This window comes from Mus pahari, chromosome 23 (genome assembly GCF_900095145.1).
Source record: "Mus pahari chromosome 23, PAHARI_EIJ_v1.1, whole genome shotgun sequence".
Lineage (NCBI taxonomy): Eukaryota > Metazoa > Chordata > Mammalia > Rodentia > Muridae > Mus > Mus pahari.
This window is the reverse complement of record NC_034612.1, coordinates 4,444,482-4,464,202: the sequence shown is the minus strand read 5'-3', so window position 1 is coordinate 4,464,202 and position 19,721 is coordinate 4,444,482. Positions and strand designations below refer to the sequence as shown.

Sequence of the window (19,721 nt, the reverse complement as noted above, 5' to 3'; positions counted from 1 at the left end):
GCTTTCCAAAGAGCCCAGCCTGAGAGCTGGGACACCCGGCTTTGAATTTCAGCTGCCTGCCTTGGGTTTGGGGGAGGGAGGGATTTTTCTTCTTTGTGCGCTTTGGGGCTTAGCCTTCCTGCTGCAGACAAGCAAAACCCGTGTTTTGTTAGTTCTCAGAATGTTTGGAAAGGGATTCCAGGCTCTGGCCACCAGGAGACAGAAGGCTGGCCTCAGAGTAAATCACTCATGGGACAGGCAGCAGCTGTTGGGGGGGGGGGGAGGGCTGAATAGAGGGGAAACAGACAGACAGACAGGACCCCGAGCTCTGAAACCTAAAAGTAGAGAAAGTGCTCAGCTTTCAGGGGCCAAAGGATGTCACAGCTTGTCCCAGCGGCAGACCTGGCTCCGTTTGAGGATCCACACCTCTCTCCTCCATGAGGGCCTAGGCCAAGGTTTTTTAACTGCAACTGCCACCCCCACCCCACCACCTCTTCCTCAGGACAGCCTATACCCCACCACTCCCTTACTGCCTGATCACACAGCATTTCTTTCTGACAAAGGCTTTCCCATTCCCAGTTTTGTCTCTTTTCCACACAGCACTGTCCAACAGAACAAGCCCCAGTCCAGGCTCCATTCGTGAGTATAAATTCTCTATAGCCAAGAGGAATTGAATTTAACAAGGCACCCTGCTTAATCCAGCCGGGCCACTGAAAGAGCTTAGATTTTAGGCACCGGCCAGGTGTAGTGCAGTCCTTCACTGCACTAAGCCTCTGAAATCTATGGTACACCAGTTACACGGCTCAGTTTGGACTCTGTAGCCACCTGGCTACGCTGTCCCCCAGCTTGTCCCTGTCACCACATTCCACAAGTGGCAGTGACCAGCCAGTCCCACCACCTCTTTACCTGCCTCAGCTCTATCCAATATCTCCTCCTCCCAGAAGCCCTCCTTAACCACCTTCCACAGAACCACAACCCCACCCACACCCTTCCCCACTGTTGCCTGCGGTACCTTTGAATCAACCTCTTGCTTTGTGGCTAAGGTCCTGTCTGAGCTGCTGGAGCACAGACCCTGTTGTGTGTGTACTTGGGAGCACACAGTAGGTAGAGCACACAGTAGGTATTTAAGACGACAGAGAAAAGTCAGAGTGTGGAGGGAGTGGGCCAAGAATCCCTCGGCTACCTAGTTCATTTCAAATCCCTCCAATCCATGATAGGCAGGGGGCTAAGATGCTCATGTGTGTCCATGAATATGTGGGGTGGGGATGCACGGGCACATGTATGCATGCGAACATATACCCACACCCCTCCCCCACCCGCCGAGAAGTAGAACCCCAGGACGGGCCTCCTTTCAAAAATCAGCCTGCATGGAGAAACGGCTGTGACAGCACAAAGCCAAGATTGAATCAGCAATGGGCCGACTGCCTGGTGACGGTTACAAATGATCTGATGTGGAAAAGACAGGATCAGATGTGTGTACAACAAGGGCCACCCGGCGCCTGCACATGCCAGACAACAGGGCTGCTTGGGGGGGTGGGGGTGGGGAGATGGCTCCCCAGAGCCTGGGCTGCAGCGTGTGACCCTGTGAGCTCAGGACAGGCTGAGCACAGCCAGGTCTTCCTAGGACTGGGCCCTGGACATAACCATGCCCACACTCTCTCCTCTGAGCCTGCCTGCTCAGGCTGGCCACTGCCGCAGGGTGCATATTGGACGTTTCTCAGGCATTCTATACCTGGGGAGACCCTTCCTCAAACGGCCTAGCTCAGGGCATCGATGGTGGCTGCTTCTAGCGTTACTTCAAGCTTGTCTCTTCCAAACACTGGAAGTACAAAGTGGCTTTAATTGAGGGGTGGGGATGGGGCGTTTATAATCCACCCCCTGTATCTTTCCTCAGAACTCAAGGAAGAGTGACTTACCTGCCACCATTTATAACTCTACTTTGGCCTTTGGGACAAGCCTCTCCCCTGAGACAGGGTTGGGGTGGAGACTTCCTGACCCGTGTTCTCAGACACCCCTCCCCCAAGCACTCTGTGGGGCTAGATCCAGAGAGGTTGTGGGGCTTCCACAGGGGTGCCCAGCAGCGATGCAGCGGGGGCTCCAGCCAGGCATGCAGACAGCAAATACTTAGCGGTTCCCTGATGACCGCAGGAATGGCTGGACTAACGCGGGCACGTGTGGGCCACAGAGGGCCGAACACACAGCCCTCGGGCAGGTGGGCCAGGCAGGCTGGAGAAAGCATCCTCCTGGGTTTTACCTGTCCTTGGGGCATGGGCTGAACCAACTAGTATCTCCATCTGAGTCGCAGAGGTTCAAGGGCTGGGAAGCTCCTGAAGGAGGGGCGTCCCCTTGCTTGTTTAGTGGTAGCTGGCCAGAGGACCCGTCTCTCAGGCTTGCTATACCCAGATGGGGAACTACAGAGGCCGTGGAGGAAAGGGATTTGCTCAAGGTCACCTGGTGGGACAGAACATGAGCCAGGTCTGCCTGCCTCTCAAGTCATTAAAACATGTGCTGAGGGACACGCTGAGCCTCTCAGTGAGCTCTGGCTCCTACTGGGGTGGGCACTGGGCTACTCTCTCTAGCCACTGCCCCAGCCCCACTTAGTTGCCGTGATGTAGGTCAAGAGGCTGGTGACAATGGGGTCAGCTAAAGGCCAGTGAACTCACCCTCAAGCCAGCAGGGCCATCATGGTGTCCTACTGACCCAGTTTCTATAGCCACCAAGCACTACTTCCATAATCTTGCTAGATTTGACTCCAGAAAACAACAGCTCTGCCACTCACCGGCAGGGTTGTCCTAAGCCACCAAGGCCCCTGTTGCCTCAGTTTCTCCATCTGAAATGTGAGGTTAGAAACCACACCTCCTTCAGTGGCTGCGATGAAGACTGGGCCCACGACATGAGCTACACACAGCACTAGCCTGTCACTCTTGGCTCTCTATGACTACAGAGGTGACAACATAGGCAAGAATCTGTCCATGGTGGTATTGAACCAGAGGGGGGCGAGGTCAAGGACCATTAAGCTGCAGGACCCAAACCCAAACCCTAACCCAGTGCAGCAGGAGGTGGACAATCTACCTCCCAGAGAGAGGAGGAGAAGGTGCCACAGGGCGCATTCACCAAACCTTTTCAAAGCACCTGTGTGCACCCGATCGCAAGACCCACAGAAGACAAGGCACAGCCAGCAACCTGAACCTTGGGCCCTGCGACGATGACGTCAGGGAGTCGGGAGATCGCTATGCAGGACTGACAGCTTCCTGGGAAGGAGGGTGCTTGGCTAGACATCTAAATACTCTAGGGCCAGAGGAGCCTTGGTACAGAGCCCAAAAGCTCCCAGTGGAATCTGGAGAGTCTGGTGAGCCAGGCAGAGCTCAGCAAACCACAGCAGATGGGAAACCACAGAAGGGTCTGACGTCCCTATAAGGAACACACAGGGTTGGGCTGGAGAGATGGCTCAGTGGTTAAGAGCACTGACTGCTCTTCCAGAGGTCCTGAGTTCAAATCCCAGCAACCACAATGGTGGCTCACAACCATCTCGTAAGGAGATCTGACGCCCTCTTCTGGGGTGTCTGAAGAAAGGTATAATGTATTTACATATAATAAATAAATCTTTCTCTTTAAAAAAAAAACACACAGGGCAAAGGGGGGCTCTGCAGGTGATATACAAGGAAAGACACAGGCTGGAGATACAATGGGTCCTCAGAGGCCAGGTCAAGCCCTGACGCCTGGACCCATGGGCAAGGGAGTGCCATGTCTGGAGTTGTCCCACTAGCCAGCTGGGCAGGCTTGGGCAGGGCCACGAATCTCTTCATGCTCTGGTTTCTCTATTTGTTCATAACAGACATACCCTATAGACCAGGGAAGAAGTTCGGTATGCAATATTAAAGAAGTCTGGTACGTAATATTACTCATTTATTAAGGAAAAATATTAAGGCATATATAGTTTAGTAGTCAAGAGCTTGGTGAACGTGCTCTTGGGTTCAATACCCAGCACACTGTAAAGATGAAAGAAACCGAAAGCCGTAGCCTGAGGCTATGCCCAGCCAGCGTAAGGAGGAGTCGGTCACTGGGCCAGCTGCCGTCTTAGTCCAGGTAGATGCCAGAAGAGGAGGGGCTGTGGCGGCACATCTCAGCCTTGCCAGGGCACATGCCAGCAGGAGCGCGCGCGCGCGCTTGCGCTTCTGTGTGTGTTGCTGCTGCAGCTTCTATGCAAACATGTTAATTTGTTTTCATTTTGTGTTTTTTTCCCCTCGCAGGATAATTGGGTGAGTTTGAAGTCTTGGCGAGGCTGCTGATTATAGCTATCTGGGTGGTGCCCTCACGGGGCTTGGGCCCTGCCTCCTGCCTCTGGCAGAGCGGATGCAGCTGGAGGTGTTTTCTGGGGGCATTTTGGGGAACCTGGGGTGGGTTCTGAGGGCCGGGGGGCTGACCTGGGACCTCTGACGTACTCCCCCACCAGACCACACGGCGGCGGCGGTGTCGGCGGCGCTGATGAACCATGTGCATGTCTGCCTGCACACAGCTTTTCTTTGTGATGCTGACTGCGTGCAATTTAAAAAAAAAAAAAAAAAAAAACGAGAAAAAGAAGTGTGGTTGGCATGGTAGTGCATGCTTGTCATTCTAACATGGGAGGCTGAGGGAGGAGGAGTCCGGGAGGTCCAGGACAGCCTTGGCTACAAAACTCTGTCCTAGCCCCCCCCCCCCCCTTGCAGGTTTCAGAGACTCCTCCAAAACAAGTAAGAGCCACAAAATTAACACTTGTCCTCTCACACCTTGGTGTCTTGGGCATTAGGACCAAATCAGCCAACCTGACAGCTGTTTCTCTGAGGCCAAGTGCCAACTATCCTGCTAGGAGGTGGGTGTCCGTGTTCCTACTCTGGAGAACGGTGTGGCTCTGGAAATGGGCGGCTTGAGGCTCAGACAAGACTCCCCCTCAGAGCCCAGATGACCTTAGATTTATTTATTGGATGTATATGAATACACTGTAGCTGTACAGATGGTTGTGAGTCTTCATGTGGTTGCTGGGGGGTGGGGGTGGGACTGAACTCAGGACCTCTGGAAGAGCAATCAGTGCTCTTAACCACTGGGCCACCTCTCCAGCCTGACCTTAGCCATTCTCTAGATCTCTAAGTCTTGGATTCAAAGGCCATGGGTGTCTATCACAGCATGGGAGGTCCTCAGAGTCAGGGATGAGGTTGGGGCACTTTGTCCCGCGGGTATCCTGCACTTGAGCCTATCCTTGGGGCTCACAGCATCAGCACTGCTGCGTACGCCCACCCCTCACTGGCAGGTCCAGTATCTGAGGCAGATGGGCTTCGGTTCTCATTTGCCCTGGGGACATCCACTGTGTCACACTGCACACAAAAACCACTGTATTCATCTGTAACGTCTGACTACTATGTCTTATCAGGGCTCATAAGGGTCTATGGTGGCACACAGTAGGCCCAAGGGCTCATAAGGGCCTGGCCCCATGGTGGCACACAGTAGGCCTACAGCAAATCAGACTGAGTGGCTGTGGAGGCTCCAGCAGCCAAAGTCTCTATGAAACAAGGAGGAGACCCACAGGATAGGGAGGAGGTGGGAGATGACAGGCTTCTGGCTGGTCCCCCGGAGTGGTGGGCCAACCTCTGAGGAGGGCTTGGCCTCATTGCATGGGGCGGCAGCTGGCAGCACCCCTCCCCCACTGAGAGCCACAACAAAGGGGCCTCTATTTCTCTCTGAGCATTTGTTCCTGGCCAGGCTGGCCCGTAGCACCCTCTCTCTTCTCTGCTGGACGCCCAGCCAGCAGGGCAGACACAAAGGCCAGTGTGTCCCTGCTGAGCCAGCCTGGCCCCAGAAGACCCCGTGCACAGGAAGCATGAGGCTGAGGCTTGGGAGTCCCTGGGAGGGTGTGCAGCACATAGTGGGGGCTTCCATCCAGGTGCAACGGGGAGGGACGAGGACAGGGAATACTCTAGGTCTCAAGTCGCAGTTTCTGCACCGTGACATAGCCATGTCACGAAGGAACCTCTGGGCTGTCAAGAGTTTGGAGAACTGTTCCATTTGGGGGACAGAGGATAGGCAGGGCCCTCCTGGGCTGACACAGCCATGTGCATCTCTTCAGTTTTCCTCAGGAAATCCACACGGAAGCAATAGCGCTCCTTATTTCCAACAACGTCTGAACGGGACAGTACTGGCTCTCTCAGGCCAGGCCCTGAGGTCCCGTCTTCAGGTGGTTCTGTGACAGTGGCCATTGGTTACTAGACACCTACAGTACATGGGGACTTGGAGCTACCTCATCTCCTCTCAACCCCACAGCTGTTCCGGAAGGGGGGGCGGTCATAGGATGGTAGCACGGCCACGGTCCAGCAACAAGTGTCCAAATCCGAGCCAGGAGATTTCAGGCCTTATCCTCCCTGTAGGTAAGAGGATGGTCACCCTCCGCGGTCTACAGTTAATATGAGAAAATCGGCTCATGATGTCTCCAGGTCTAGCACGCTTGATGTGTTGACCAAGGAGGTCTCTCCCCACATCCCAGGATAGGAACTGAAGCTCGCTGGCGGTGTCCTGGCAGGCAGCCATTCCAGGAGCCAGGCTATGCTTTGTAGCCCAAGGTCCCAGTGGAAAACTTGGGAATGGTTTTTCTAATTTTGTTTTCCTATTGTTTTCTTTTTCAAGACAGGCTTTCTCAGTATAACCAGCTCTGGCCTTCCTGGACTGGACTCACTTTGTAGACCAGGCTAGCCTCGAACTCACAGAGATCTTTGCCTTCACAGCGCCAGAGATCAAAGGTGTGCGCCACCACGCTCGGTCTAGTCTTCACCTGGAGAGGGTGGGGCCGGGGATCCAGGCCACCTGCTTCCTCGCCAGTGCTGACCCATAGAATCTTGACCCTTCTCACAACATCTTCCTGTTTCCTGTTACCCGCCTGAGCTGGGGGCAGCGATGTGAACAGCGGAGTACCGAGTAATTAAGACGACGCACCATCCGGGTGCCTGGAACACTGTGGAGTTTCCCTTTTATGTTTATAGCAATTGTATGAAAATGTGCGACACGGAGCGGCACCAGCTGACAAATGAGATGAGACAGACAGGATTCCGGGCCGGCTTTTTTCCCGGCCTGATTGGCATTAATTGTGAGCGTTTACAAAGCACAACTCGGCGCCTGACATTTGCTTCAAGCGAACGTTTCCTTCTAATAGTTTTAATGATTACATCGGGAGCTGGTGATCACCACGGGGTGGGGCGGGGCGGGGGGGTTGCCTGGTGCCGGGCTTCCTGGCTACCTGCTGCAGGAGGGCTGTGCCACGTGCCAGGCTTTGGGGCACGGGACAGAACCCCATCGTGGGCCTGGTTGCTGGCACCTATGGCAACAAGGAAACACCAGGGAATCCCAACAGGGCACTGGACTGGCTTTGGCTGAAGGCCCTCAGTTCCTCGTGGACTAGAACAGACCGACAATGGCTGGCTGGTGCAGGTTTGGACCCACAATGGCTGGCTGGTTGCAGGTTTGGACCCACAATGGCTGGCTGGTGCAGGTTTCTTCCTGTGTGACCTTGACTAAGTCCCTTCTAAGTTCTTGGCTTGGTCCCCTCTCCTGTCAGGAGGAGTTAAGAATTCACGCAGACCAGGATCCCACACACAGCTCTAGCCTGTCTCCACCGCATGACCTTGGAGAACCCCTTAATCTCTCTGAGTCTGTTTTCCTCACTTGAACTGAAGTCACAGTGATTTCTAGACCGTAGGAAGAGGGGGGTTATGGGGAACTCCGAATTCCCCGCAAACTGAGGGAGGCTGATACTCACAGTGACTCACTGGCTGCTCAGTCACGCATGTGCTCGCTCAGGCACTCACACACATACGTGCTCACTCATGTGCTCACTCAGGTACTCACACATTCGGGCATAGGCTCACTTCCCTGTTCAGGCATCTGTGCATTCACTGGGCTCCTGTACTCACTTTCACTCATTCACTTACACTTAATGCCTTGCTCGTGTGCTCGATCTCTCACACACACTCAATGCCTTGCTCACTCACTCACACACCCAATGCCTTGCTCATGCGCTCGTTCATACACTCACACTCAGTGCCTTGCTCATGCGCTCGTTCATACACTCACACACACAGTGCCTTGCTCGTGTATCCACTGCACTGTCCCGGCACTGAGTCCACTCGCTTGCTCAGAGACCCCAGCATTGGTTCCCATGCGGCTCACCTTCTCTCAGGAGCTTGCTTAACTCTCTTTCTCACATCCCTACCGCTCATGAATTCTCAAAGTCATCAAGCGCCCTATTAGGAACCTGGGAGGCATCAGGGGACAGCCTCCGTGACAGGGCTCACACACAGCCTCAGGATGAAGGGAGCTGATGGTTCCCAGGGTACTCTGTGTGTAGATCTCCATCAAACTCATCTCCAATTTACAGTGGAAGAAACTGAGGCACAGTGGAGAAACAGTAACTAAAGTCAGTCTGGGACTCAAACCTGGACGGATGGTGCACCAAGGTGAAACCGCTCAGAAGCTGCTGAGACCTGACCCTGGGGCCCCGAGGGGAAGCCCTATGCCAAGGGACTCAAATGCATAGCCAGGCAGGGCATCAGGACAGGGGGCACCAGAAGAACACAGCAATCAGTGACGGTCTGCCAGTCCTGCTACCAGGGTCCCATTTCCTAAAAACCCAAATTCAAACATGGATACACGCCAAATCCGGCCAAAGGTCATGCAGAGGGCCTCCAGCCAGTGTCTAAGGACACCCATTGCACATGCAAAGGCTCAGACACATAAGATCTGGTGGGGTTGGGAGCAGCTGGCCAAGCCTCTGCCATCCTGCCCTCTGTCCGGGTGGACCCCTCTGGGATACACCGGCCTTGCCAGGTTCATGCCCCCCAGAAAGTTCCCACGACAAACCCCGGTTCTACACCGGCTTCGGCCAAAAGCCCCTGACAGTATTTCTGGTTTAGTTTGGGATTGCAGTGCGGAGGGGGTCGGGGGGAGAAAAGAAGGGGATTTTTTTTCCCTTTTGCATATGGTAGCACAGATGGGCCCATGATCCGTAAAAACTGTCTGCAATTAAACTCCCACTCTGCATGGCTGGATTTGTCAGCCGTCTGAACCGTGAGTGGAAGGCTCCACACTGACAGACAGGAGCTGTAGGGTGGGGTGAGGCAAGATTCCACAGGAGAGATGGCAGCCCAGGAACCTGGGACTGAGGCCTAATGGATGGATGGATGGACGGACGGACGGACGGATGGACGGATGGACAATCGGAGGAACGGAGAGACAGTGGCAAGATCCTCCTCTGTATATCATATCCCCCCTTGGACTGTACCAGGATAACCAGACAACTGGGTGAGACCTTGGCTAGTGCTGGGTGCCTGGATTACAGGGTAGGAAGGACAGAGAGATGGGGCTAATTATAGTCAGATGCTGCCAGAAACCGGACCCCAGCAGCAGGGTAGGTGCTGCATGCCGTGACAGGGGTGGGGGTGGGGGTGGGCTTCTTAACCACAGTGCAATCTGCAGGTGCAGGGCCAAGAAGCCAGAGCCTCCAGCCCAGTTGGCAGAAGGGACAAAAAATGGTGCCAGGAAAAGCTGCCAGAGGCCAGACGGACTCACTCTCATCCCCAGAGGAATTAGCCCAGCCTCCACCTAGGGGAAGCAGGTAGGGAAACCGAGGCAGGTGCCAAGACTCTCTCAAGGACCTGAGCCAGCTCTGCCAAACTAGTGGCTTTGTATGCTTCACCCTCCTCCCGCACGCAGGCTTCCAGAGGATGAGGGGCCTGTACCCTCCTGCTATCCTTGGGCTCCTGGTGCTGGTCTGGGGCTCCAACTGCTGCCCAGGAGTGCCCGAGCTGCCGCCCGGGGAATGCTCGGTTGTTTGGGTTAACGAATGCCTCATTTGGCTCCGGGACATCCTGAAGACACTAATAATTGTCCCATGATGAAGGAAATAAGACCCTGACAGACCTGCCCCTGCCCGCTCCACTCGGGAGAGAGAAGTCATAAAAGCAGCTTGCTATCTCAGCTACTGAGGCTCCGACTGGATGTCACTGCTAATTGGGTATCACACCCTTGTCTTGTTCTCTCAGAAGCTAAATCAAGAAAGCGCCACTGCTGCGGACTAATTATATCTCCGGCCTGCAGCCTGCAGCTTGTCTCTCCTTTTATTGAGTTAAAAAATGGTCACGAACCTTCATCTTTCATCCCACCCCCACCCCATCCCCAAGTGCTAGCCCCCCCCACCCCGCTCGCTTCCTGTCCTCTGGGCGAGGCTGCTCAGGTGCAGGCTGCACAGCAGAAGAGGCCTCTGGGACAGACAGCAGAGTCGTGGAGGGCTGAGAGGGCCCCTCCCCTGGGGACTTGCTTAAGTCTCCTCTCCAGCCACTCCACTGCCAGGCCTGGGGATTCCAGCTGGACCCCCAGGGTATTCAGGAACATCTCGGCTCTCTAAGTACACATGCATTCATTCAACAGTTCTTGGATGTCAACCTACTATGTACCAGACATTCCCGTCCACCCAAGGCTTCCAGCAGCCCAGGAGCAGGTAGTACCAAGCACAACACCCTGGGTTGGCAGAGGTGCTAGATACTTAGTTGGGATCTCTTTGCTCCTCTGCTCAGAACTGCCACAACCAAATGTCAAGGCCAGTCCCTTCCCAGTCACATCCCGGCCACATCCCGATGGTCCTCTCCTAAACTGAAGTGATGTTCTCGCCATACTCCGCTCTTCCCAGGCACGCCTAGCAGAAACCCTTAAGGCTTCAGAGCAAGTGACAGCTTGCTCAGTCCTGTCTGCCTGACATGCCCCTAAGCTATGGCCTTTGAGTCCCAGGTCTGAAGTGTGTAAACTATGCCACTCAGTTTGAACTTCAGCTGCTTCAGTGGCCTGAGCTCTTCAGAGACACAGAGGCCTGTCCCTGCCCAAGGGGTGTCCAGCAAGAGCTCAGCAAACACCAACTGTAAATAAATTCCAGGCTACAGGCGCTCTGGAATGTGCATGGCTGGTAGTAACCGACCCTCACGCCTAACCAGTTTTAGAACAACCCCTACACTCAAAGAAGGTTCCCCACGCCCCCCGAATCTCCAGCTGTGGTGCCCTGGCCTTCTGAACCACACAGAGGGACCCCTGAGTGCATTAAGGCTAGGCACCCGACCTGTTTCAGACCATAGGCCCCGATGACTGATTGGCACTGGCTGCCTGGAGTGTTGGAGAGAGTCCAAGGTCGGGAAAAGAACAAGGCAGGGGAAGAGGGCAGCAATTGATTGGCAATGTCTGCCAAGGGCGCTGGGGGAAAAAGGAAGCCAAGCCTTACCACCCTTGACATTTTATGGGCTTACAGAGGACGTGGTTGCATCTGCGTTCAGACGGGAGGCAACTTGCTCAAGGTTGCACGGAACATGAGGAGATGGTTACTCTACAATATCCCCCTCAGCTCCTTCCTGTTCAGGCATCTCGCAAGGACAACCTGCCCAGCCCTGCCCTCCGAGAAGGCAGACCTCTGTGGATGACGCTCACCTGTGATGGGTCTCTGGCCCTAGATTTGTCTTTCTTTTGCCTTGCTGGACCTCATTTCTTCATTTATACAAGGATAAAACTGCCCTCGGTGGGACAACAGTGGAGACCAAAGCAGGGAGCTCGGGCTAGCCCCCAGATGTCTACCGTGGTTGTCATGACAGGCAGAGGAGTTTAAAAAGAGAAGAGCCCGGAAGCCAGCCTTCCTACTCCAGGAAGCCCTCCCTGCTTTAAGTTTCCACCTGTGGGTCCCTGTATGCTTTTTGAGAGCTAAGGCCCCCAGGGGCATCTGCCCACCTGGCTTGCAGGCACAGAAACCCATACATGGTGATCCTCTCTCTTGTGGCAGTTAGCCTGATCTAGAGTCTGAGTGAGCCTCCTCCTCAGACACCACCTCTGGGTGGTCTCAGGTGCCCGGAGCAGAGAAGCCCTCTGGGTGGGCACTGGCTGTTCCTGGCCACTCTCATAACCCCGGGGCCTCACACCCTTCCTCTCATCTCAGGCAGACTCTGGATCCACCTGACAGATTAGGAGCCTGTGGTCACACAGATGGCGAGGGCCTGTGGCCTGAAGCTGCTGCCTCTGCCTCAGTCAGTGCCAAGCTCAGCCTGGCCTCTGCCAGGCGGTCCAGCCTCCCTCCTCCTCCCAGGGAGGCCTCTCTCCCCACATACCCTCCGCCATTAAGTTCTGTGTCCGAGTCCCGGTCCCTGGGAGCCCAGTTCACACCCAGCTCCTCTGGCCTCACCTCCTGACCTCCCGGACCTTTGTCTCCTGGGCCTCAATACAATAACAGGAGCTTGGGGGGCAGGGCAAACAGCTGCTGGAGCTGGGGCGATGGCTCGCTGTGGAGCTGAGGTAACTGGCCAGGACCTTAGCCTAGTTCACTCATCCTCACAGCTCCACAACGTGCCCTATACCACAAAATTTTTCTACCCACAAGCCCATGGGAGAACTGCTATTGACAATAAACCAATTGGGAAACTGAGGCCCACGAGGGTTACCAATCTGTCAGGAAACACACACCCAATGAGGATAGGAACCAGGGTTCTCCCCCGAAACAGACTTAAGGACCCCGCGGGCGGTCCCCTGCTGACCTCTCCAGATGCCAGGCCTTGAATGAAGTTTCTCTTCCCTTGAACCACACGGAGGGAGCCATTAGCTCGAACCTTGAGATTATCCTCTGATGTTCCTACCAGCTTCTCTCTCCTTTACTCACGACCCACCTCCTTCCCAGAAGTGGTCCTTCCCTGACCATACAAGGGGTTCTTTTTCCCTCTGCCCGAGACTCCCTCGTGCATGGGCTGGGCAGACTCTTGGTCCCTTCCCAGGCCATCCCTGAACAGCTACAGTCTTCCACTCTTGGGGTTCCCATCCAATCCAGGGTTCCCATTGCCTGCAGATTTGCTCTGAGGGCATCGCAATCATGGCCACGCCAGCGCGCCCTCGTCAAGGCCGTGTCGAAGGGTCTACCCAAGGACACAAGAGATAGAGCAAAAGAATTTTAGCCCAGTTACACTCTCCCCACTGCCCGTGTCTCCCACCCCCAACCCTGACTATGGGGGATCCACTGCCCTCCCCCTGCCACTCCCACGCTGTGTGACCACGGGGTATAAACATATCCTGTGCCCACCCCACCCCACCCCCAGTGAAACAGGTTAGAGGGGCTGAGATATCTATTGGTCATCTGGCTCCTTCTGAGGCCTCTATTTCCCCATCTCTGAAATGGTGCTAAGTCTACCACGGGTGAATAGGGGCGCCCCACCAGCCACAGTCTAGGTTTGCCTTTTGTCTGAAGCTGGCAGCAGGCACTCAGCTGTTTCTCAACTAAGCAATCAGTGGTCCAGGTGGAAGGAATGCCCACACCCCCCTACAGCCTCCATCCCTCCGCAGAATCCCCCTCCCCACCCCCAGCCCGGGAAGACTAAAATAGTCATTAGGCAGATTTCAAAAGATGTCAGTAGCTTATAATTATAGTCGACATCCTTCTGAGATAAAAGTGATTACCTTGGATGCAAATCGCTTAGCAACCAATCAGGGCGGCGGGCGGCGCCCGCGGAGGTGACCGGCCGGCAGCGCAGCCCTCCTCCCCCGGCCGCACCGCACAGGCGGCGAGAAAGCGCACAATAGCTCTTGACACGCAAATGGGTTAACACAATAAAGGCGGCTCCGGCCGGTGCTGGGGGAGAGCAGCAATTCCCGGCCCGCGGGAGGTAATAAAGCGGCCCTTTTGTGCGCGCCTCCTCGTTCTCGCCCCCGCCCAGCCCCAAGGAATCGCTGCCTGATTGAATTACGGTTCATGAATACGAGCTGCTTGCCTGCTTCCTCTGACTGGGGAGGGTTGGCAAAGCGAAAGTGGGCAGGAGGGAGGTTGGGGAGGACGCCCTGGCCGGGCCCCAGAGCCCCTGGTACTCAGATGGGAGCCACGTGTGCTCCCCATGTAGGCTCACCACGTGGGAGCCCCCTTGCAGAGGCGCCGGGAGGCTAGGGACCCTACCCTAGCCTGGGAACCGGGTCTTTAGCACTGGGCTCTCAGACACTGGAAGAGCTGGGGATTATGCTAATAGCAGGTATAAACTACATTTATGGAACACTTACTGTAGGCTCTGGCCTGTGCTAAGCCCTCAGACTCCTCACCACGCCCCTGCTTGGAGCTCCTTCTGACAGATGAGGAAACCGAGGCTCAGACTCAAAGCCAAGCAACGCAAGCACACAGCAGTCCATCCCAGACCCAACCATTCCAGTCTGGTTCTCTGCAATAAGCCCCCCCCCCACCCCCGAGGGGTGTTTAGGGAAAGCTTCAAGTTTCTCACCAAAGGCATCAAGCTGGAAAGGACCTATACCTCGTTTAGAGCAACGGGTCCGGGCATTGATTAAGTGCCAGTGATGGGAGTATTTGGAGGAGGCGGGGCTTAGGAAGATGCTGCAGGAGTGGTCCTCCTTTATACACCTGCCCTGTCACCTGAGACCCCAGGACACAGGACAGACACCTCAGTGCTACTCTGCCCCATTCAACCCTTAGACAGCTCTGAACCACTCAGGTGTGTTGCTCTTCTATCTGCCCCCACCCACCCACACACACACACCTGCCGCTGGGTCAGGAGCTCCACCCATTAAAGTTCTGTTACCATCTATATACCTGTCTTCCACCAGGAGGGCCTGCCAGAGGCTCTGGGTGGCCCAGGGCCATGAAGAAGGCTGGCATTTTCACTATCTCTGGCAGGTGGGTTTCATGCTATATAATCCCGCCCCCTCCCAGGGCTACAGATAGGAACCCAGCAGGTGGAAGGGAACAGGCTGGGCTCACAAGGCCTGGCAGAAGTTACCACTGTGTTCAGCTCACCCAGGAAACCGTCCTAGGACAGGGGTGCCTCCCCTGTGCCCAAGTCCTGGAGATTTTGAATCAGGGGCTGTGTGTGTGTGTGTGTGGGGGGGTGTTGCACCAAGGCCAACCCACTGCAGCTGCTTGGCTGCACACCATCACTTCTTTGGCTTGAGCCTCAGGTTTCTCATCCACAAAATGGGTCACAGCACAATCCACTCCCCGAGAAGCAGCTGAGATGCCGCAAAATGCCTGGCGCTCCGGAAGACGCCGGGTAAGCTGGCAACTCCCCCCCGCCCCCCCCCCCGCCTGTTGTCTGGCGCTCACTGCCAAGCCCAGGGAGCGGAGGGAAAGGAACAGAAGGAGTTGCCCAACTCTGACAGCCTTTCCCTCCGCCTTGGCTGAGGGACTGTAAATACTCCACAGAGGGCCTCCAACCGCCTGTGTGTGTATCTCTGGCGCACACTGCAAGTTTGTTTCTAAGCTGGGAAGTGTTGAGTGAGGCCGGGCAAACAGCATTGGGCCCACAGGCTCCCCTCCCCACCCCACCCCCAATCTGCTGGCTGTCCTTGGAAGCTTGCTTGCGTGTAAGGAAACCCCTTCAGCTGGAAACAGGATCACCCCACCAAACCCCCAAAGTGGCCTCCCCTCTCACCCCTGGTATTTATTGACCTGTTAATGGAAGAGCCTGGGTGGAGGCTGTAAAAATGGTCTGTAGAGAAACCAGGGTTCTCAGAACGCCCTGTCTCACTTGTCGTCGTCCCCCCCACACACACACACTCACTATGGAAGCAGCAATGCCAGTGTCTTCAATCTTTCCCCTAAGAACTTGACTGTGGCTATTTCACCTCCTATCTGGCCCTGGCAGTGATTGCTGGGACAGGGATAGGAGAGTAAGCAGGATGTGGCCTGGGAGCTCCATACTGTACAGAACTGCTGCCAGAGTGCGGTGCGGGCTCTCAGCATCTCCACCTATCCCCTCTGGCCTGGCATTTGCTTTGACACTGCTTGTCAAAGTCATCTTAAATGACAGAAGGGGAACAGCTTAGGCAGGAGTTCCAGCTGGACCATGACCCCTTACCTTGAATGGCAGGGGAGTTCCCTGAACTTATACAGATAGACAGACAGACGGACAGACACACACACACACACACACACACACACACACACACACCAGGAAGGCCCGGGCTCCCCTCTCTCTGGCTCAGGCAGGACATTCACCTTTTCAAGAGAATAAATAGCCTGTTTGAAGGTTGAAGCCCACATTTTTCTGGGGACCCTGGGAACTCCAGTTGCTGGCTGGGTACATGGTAGGGTTCCTGGGGGGCCCCCTTTCAAGCATCCTGCTTAAAAGTGGGAGGTTGCTCTGTCTGGGAGTCTGGGAGACTCCAGACACTGCAGGGGACATGGGCAGAGTTCTGAACACCTGTCCTCAGGGGCAGGGACAGCTGGCACTGCCTGCCTCCCTCCCCCACCTCGAGTGGGGATTTAGGTCATAAGATTGCGGCCGGGGAGGACAGGGAGTTGGCCTTCACCTTCTACTATACCAAGGCATTCGGCCCTAGCCATTCTGGCTCCGGCTCAAAGCCAGCTGTGTTGTCACACTTCTGGTGACATCAAAGGTCGGGCAGTGATGTCACATGCAGCCCATTGGGAACACGCTGTCTTTGTGAGTTATTTGTAACAATAGAGACACAAATGTCTTGCCTGGAAAGACACGATCCTCAGACAGGAAGTTTTGGGACTCCCTGTCTTTGAGCTGTCTCTTTAAGATCCCAAAGGTTGTTTTGTAGACCCCCCTCCATGCTGGCCGACCCTGGCTGCCCCCAATCAATCTACAAAAGTACAAAATTCCCTAAGAATGTCCAGAGGACAGAGCCACCACCTTTGTTAGCTTCGTGGGTGGGGTGACCTTTCCTCTGGCAAATACCGATACCAGTAGCATACCCACGAGGGTCCACACCCTCCACTCCAGCCAGTCCAAATAAGTTGTGTGGGCAGGACAGGGGTCGACAAGTAGCATTGCTGTCTCTGGGCGCCCAACAGCTAGGGCTCTTTTAGGGCCAGTCCGGGTGGCCCGGTTGCGAGGAGCTGTCCCCAGCTCAAACCCAAAATTCTGCACCCCGCAACTCACCGTTTCAGGCAGGCGGACGAAGGGCACCAAGTCTCAGAGACCGCGACGCTCCGATCTGCGGGTTGCGGCCATGCAGGAGTGATAAAGATTGCCCGAGGAAGGCCCCCGTAGGGGGCCGATGCCTTTCCTCGTATGGAAAGGGGAGCCGTCGGTGAGGGCGATCCCTGCGTCCGGAAGAGTCGCCCGAAGTCAGGAAAGGATTTTTTTTTTTTTCCTCTCAGCACCGGTCGCGTCCGCCTGGGACCCCGGCGGCTCGCGCGCTCAGGCGGCGCATCCTCGCAGGAGTCTGTGCTCCATGCGTCCGGCGGGAGGCGCTGCGCCTCCCTTCGGGGCCCGGCTCACCGCTGCAGCTCTGCCCGCGCCTCTCCCAGGGCGCCCTCTCCGTCCGCGCTGGGAGGCCGGCGGCCGCGGCCCCTCTCGCCAGCCCCAGCTGCAGTCTGTCTTTGTTGCTTCCTCTCGCTTGCCCGCCCGCCCTCGGCTTGCAGCTCCGGGGTTTGCCCAGAGGTGGAGAGTCCGTCTCCTCGGAGGGTTGCACGCACCTGCAGCGGCCCGGGCTCCTCGCCCGGCGTGCACCGGCCCCCGCAGGTTGCAGAGAGCAGCGCCGAGAACGAACCGGCCCCTCCTCCTCCTGCTCCGAGCTCCGGGTGTGGGGGGAGGGGAAGCCGGCGAGCAGCGGCAGTGGCAGCCGCAGCGAGCGGCAGAGGCTGGGATGCAGCCTCGCGGGCCTTGGCGCTGAGGACCAGCAGATCCAGCTGGCGCAGGGCAGACTCCGGGATGGAGAGCCGTGCACCCGACGTGGTGCTCTAGCGCCGCAGCAGAGGCGGCGCGCAGGTCTCTCCCGTGCCCGTGGCTCGGGACGGTTCGCGGGGCTCCCGGGGCCGCAGCCTCGCGCTGCCCAGCACCCTCGCCTAGCCTCGGGCCCGGCTCTTCGCCCGGCCTGGCCGGCGCGCGCAGCCTCTTCGCGGAGCTGCCGGCCCGGCAATGCTGCCCGCTGCTCCGCTCCGGCACGACTGACAGGCGCGGGCGCCCGCTCCTGCCGCTGCGTCTGGCCCCCGGCCCGCCCCCCGCACCACGGCCCAATCAGCTGCAGCCGAGAGGCGGTTACCACGGTGACGCGGCGCCGCGTCCTCCGCGAGGCGGGGCCGGGGGCCGCCACGCGCGCTTTTCGCGGCAAAATTCAAAGGCCGGCAGGGCGGCTCTCCAACCTCTTTCCCCAAGCGGGGATGAGGCGGGTCCTGCTCCTGGAGGACTACAACTCCCGGCATGCTGCGAGCCTAAGACAGGCGAAGGAGTCTCTATTGGAAGCGCAATGCATGCTGGTTGTTGTAGTCCCTTTGTCGAAGCCCTAGAGTTAAAAAGCAGGTAATCTCTTATTCACTGAGTACCTGTTTAAGGGTAGGTACTATGCATTATTCCGTTTACTCTTGGAACAGGCCCTATGAAGAGTGTGTTAAAGATAGTAAAAATAGGTTGGAGTGCCACCAAATGGTAAAAGGTGCACGTGTTTGCAAGACCCAGCATCAAACTTTGGGACAACCTAAACAGACACACACACACACACACACACACACACACACACACAGCAAAGTGCATACTACACTTAAATTTCAAAACTGTGAGATCGGCTTTATGACCTACATTTTACCGAGGAGAACACTGATATTTGACACTTGTTCTCAGTTTACGGATGAAACTAAGACGTGAAGCATCCCGATTGCCTTTTCCACGGAGCGATTGGGGATGGTGGTGGAGTTTTTGGCATCAGCGCTGAGATCTGTGGAACACAAACCACATGCTGAATCCTTGGTCAGCTCCATCCCACAGATGTATACGCTGACCACAGGAGGCAGGCACTTAGTATTTTCTATGTTGCTCCTGTTGGTCTCAAACCCCTAGCTTCAAGCCATCCTCCTGTCTCAGCCTCCAGAGTGCAGAAACTGTGACCACAAGCCACCATACCTGGTAAGGCTCCGGTTTGTCTTCCACTTAACAGGTAGGTAAACTGAGGCACGCTATCACCTAAAACTAAGTAGATGTTTCCATTCTTATTTGTCTGACAGCCCACAGGTAGCAGACAGGGAAACTGGACCCTGGGAGACACAGTTTCCTAAACTGTTAAAATGTCTATCACAAGGCTGGGCAGTGGTGGTGCACACCTTTAATCCCAGCACTTGGGAGGCAGAGGCAGGCGGATTTCTGAGTTCGAGGCCAGCCTGGTCTACAGAGTGAGTTCCAGGACAGCCAGAGCTATATAGAGAAACCCTGACTTGAAAAAAAAAATGTATGTCACAAAAGAAGTTGGATACCCAGCTTTCCAGACAGAACTTCAGGATGCCTGCAGAAAAGTAAAACATCAACCAGACACCCCCATCCAGCCCGTTTAGGGGCTTTATCTTAGGGATGCTTAGTGATCTCAGGCTTTATCTTAGTGATGCCTGGAGTCCTCCCAGAACCTTGCCTGTGGTTGACCTTGGCCATTTATCTTCAGGGCTTGGTGTCTGTAAAATGAGAAGACAAGATATCTTAATCCCCTCTGTATCTGGCCATTGTCAGGGGGCCAGGAGAGAGCACCAGATGAGCTCAGCAAGTGTAAATGGTGGCCCTCCATCCTGGGGGAGGGGGGTGAGAGCACCCAGGGGTTTGTGTGGATTGCAATCAGGCCTTAGCCTACTTTCAGGACCCTAGCAGAAGAACCACTAACCAGAACCTGGAACAGGCACTGGCAAGGGACCTCCAGGGCAGGCCCAAGTAGGCCACACACTCCTTATCTGGGGCAGAAGCTGGCCCTGTTTCTGTTTCGGGTCTCGG

At 55.9% G+C, this 19,721-nt stretch overlaps 1 protein-coding gene across 1 annotated transcript in view; it reads right to left on the bottom strand.

Annotated features, from left to right (window-relative positions):
- Fam222a (family with sequence similarity 222 member A) overlaps nucleotides 1–17,087 on the bottom strand; it is a 45,642-nt gene extending 28,555 nt beyond the window's left edge. Inside the window, exon 1 of the mRNA XM_021186964.1 lies at nucleotides 16,914–17,087. The gene's annotated coding sequence lies outside the window, so the exon portion shown is untranslated. The remainder of the gene's footprint in view (nucleotides 1–16,913) is intronic.
- Nucleotides 17,088–19,721: the final 2,634 nt, after the last annotated feature.